The 3301-nt window shown below is 33.1% G+C and overlaps 1 pseudogene; it reads right to left on the bottom strand.

Moving 5' to 3' along the window:
• Positions 1 to 1265: 1265 nt before the first annotated feature.
• Positions 1266 to 1797, bottom strand: LOC123249960 (annotated as a pseudogene).
• Positions 1798 to 3301: the final 1504 nt, after the last annotated feature.

Below are 3301 nucleotides of genomic sequence, written 5' to 3'. Positions count from 1 at the left end.
AGCTGATCAGTACTAGAAAATACCTTTAAAAATATCCATGATTTCACCAGTTGAGGTTAGACTTGTCCTTAAACAGCAACATCTATTGCTGAATTCATGTTGAAAGACTTTTATATTTGTTAAATGTGAAAGAGCTTGTTCTAGATTAATCTTTCCATAGGTAACTTCCATGTTATGATGGGGCACAGGGATAGGAATTTAGTGGAAAGTGTGGCTGAGATTATTGATTTTAATCTGGTCCTTTTCAAAGAGCCTTTGCTTTACTTTGAAGGCTAGCAAACAAGCGGAAATTGTGTCTTGGTACTGAAAATCTTTTAACTGTTGCACACCAGGGGTTTTGACATACTCTCTTTTAGTCTATTATAAAGATTCAAATTTAACAATCCCTGCTAAAACTCCCAAAGAGACAAAAAAAACCCTTCTCTCTTTCTGTTCTTATTTACCAAATGCAGTGCTGCATATGAGTAATAAGAATGCTTGTATCCATCACTACATATTTATGTTTCACATTAACACCAAAGAAAATGAGATATCCTCATCATGAAACATAAAGAAAAATCTGATTTAATGTGATTTGTTTAAATTCTTAAATGCAGATTGTTTCTTTATTATTTCAGAATAGCCCAAATGATTGCTCTCACTTTTGGTAATAAACCAATAAGCACAATCTTGTTCTTCAATATGATGCTGACCTCTCTTGCCAATATGACTATAGATGGACAGCTAAGACTTATGATTATGTCACTGGGGTTCATGAGTAAGTGCTAACATTAGAATCCCAATTATCTTTATATAATTTCATTTCATTTATTTTTCCATTCATAAGACTTATATTCTACTAATATCAACTTAATACACATATTCTTAACAATTATGCTTGGATTGTTCATGAAAATGTCTTAAGACATTAAACAAAGGTAGCCATCATCTCATGTTATTTCTTTGTTAATTATTTTAATAGCAATACATGATAGGCAAGTTTCCAAAAATAACAAAAGCAAAAAAACTAAATAAAGTTAAATACATGAGTTTTTTTTTTGTTTCAGTATTGTGCCTGATATATGATGATTTTATGAATATCAATAGAATTAATTTTTTCTGCATCTTTACTTATGTATTTGTTTTTAGGTTGCCTAAACCATTTAAATATAAATAAAATATGCAGCAAAAATAATGAAAGTGAACAGCAGGAAACTTTATAATTTATTTCTCAATTTTTCCATCAAATTAATTCTCTAAAGTAAATTGAAAATAAAAAGATGCAATTACCACTTCATGCCTGAGGATCTCATAATAGAACACAGATCCAATTTTAGGGGATGCATTGAGTGTATTTCCTTTTTGATTACTTTAAATGCTTCTTGATATGCTTGTTGTGATTGATCCATTATTCCTTTCTTGTCATCATCAGACAATTAACAGTAGTAGTTTCCTTTCATTTTCAAATAGAAAACTGCTTTCTTCTTGTGAAGTATTAGGAATCAAGACCTTTCCCAATAGACCTAGCACATCATTGCAGATCTCTCTTACTCGTGTCTCAATTTTCTCTTTGTATTCTTGTGCCATCTGCTGTTTTTTCTCAGCACCTTCCACCTTTTGTTCAAAATTTGAATTGGCTCTCCAAGATGACCTTTGGGCCCCTAAGATATTTTTGTAAGCAACAAAGACAAGTTTTGTCTCTGTATTGGATAATTCAGCTCCTTGCTCAGTTATAGAGTGTATGTGAGATGCCATGGCATCATATCTCTCAGCCTGCTCAGCCAGTTTGGCCTTTTGCATCAATTCCTTTTTATTCATGACTGAATATGTAGTGCCTGCAGTGGTGGCATCAGATGGATGAACAAGGGATTCAGCAGTCTCTGGGTGACAGCAGTGACATAAAATTGCTTTATACAATTAAAATGAGTGGGGCTTTTATAGTTGCATTCTACGGTCACAGTCTGGCAAGCTGGCTAATGGATGCTAACAAGAAACACGGAAATGGCAAAGTTAGATTATTGAAGTCAGTAAGGTATAAGCAAAAGAGAGGAAAAAAGGTAGTTAGACAATCAGATAATTTTTAGTATTGATAATGATGACAAAGCTGCCATTTTCATAGCTCTTTAGGGTTTTCCAATACTTTATTTAGATTTTATTATTTGATCTACACAAAAAAATCATATTTTTTAATTATATCAGTTTAGTTTGGGAGATGCCATCATGATTGGTAACTAATATATACATATAATGAATGCTAATATTTAATATTAGAGTTTAGAGATTATAGGGAGGCAGTTTAGAACTGGTGAGATAGTGCTGGATTTGGAGTCAGAGGACATGAGTCTTGGGGAGATCTTGCTTCTCACTATAGGTGGGGCCTTGGACAACTTTTAGCTTTTCTTGGACTCAGTTACTTAGTCTATTAAAAAAAATTAGAGATTAGACTAGATGACCTATACAGACCATTTTACCTCAAAGTTGCAATCTTGTAATATTGTGACTAATAACAAATGTAAGAAGTCTAGATTGATTGATTAGGTATGTTCTACAGAATTTACAAAAACAACAAAAACAAAATTTTGTTGATAATCTGGTCTGGCTATTTAAGATTTTGAGATGCATAAAGACTTGGTGTGTATTATTCTTATCTTGGTTGATATAGACTTCTTATGTTTTATATTTTGTTTTTTAAATAGTCATTGTGAACTTGTTCTTCAATATGGGAAGAGGCAGCTCAATCAACTCTCTTCAGCTGAAATCATTAGTCCATATGGGGCTTCTGATATTGGATTTACTTCGGGTGGATCTGCCTTGAATAAAGAATGTAGGATTGACAAATCCATCAAAATACTTAATTTTAAACATAATTAAAGATCAAGTTTAAAATTTACATACCTTTTTTAAAAAAAACTATTTCCATTTTATGTTTTTTTTGCATTTATTTATTTATTTATTTTTTTAAACATTTATTAATATTCATTTTTAACATGGTTACATGATTCATGCTCCTCCTTTCCCCTTCAACCCCCCCCCCCGCACCCCCCCTACCCATGCGCATTTCCACTAGTTTTGTCATGTGTCCTTGATGGAGACCAATTTCCAAATTGTTGGTAGTTGCATTGGTGTGGTAGTTTTGAGTCCACACCCTCAATCATGTCTACCCCGACCCATGCGTTCAAGCAGTTGTTTTTCTTATATGTTTCCTCTCCTGCAGTCCCTCCTCTGAATGTGGGTAGCATCTTTACCATAAATCCCTCAGAATTGTCCTGGGTCATTGCATTGCTGCTGGTACAGAGGTCCATTACATTCGATTTTACCACAG

Source organism: Gracilinanus agilis, chromosome 5 (assembly GCF_016433145.1).
Source record: "Gracilinanus agilis isolate LMUSP501 chromosome 5, AgileGrace, whole genome shotgun sequence".
Classification (NCBI taxonomy): domain Eukaryota; kingdom Metazoa; phylum Chordata; class Mammalia; order Didelphimorphia; family Didelphidae; genus Gracilinanus; species Gracilinanus agilis.
This window is presented reverse-complemented; position numbering and strand designations above follow the sequence as displayed.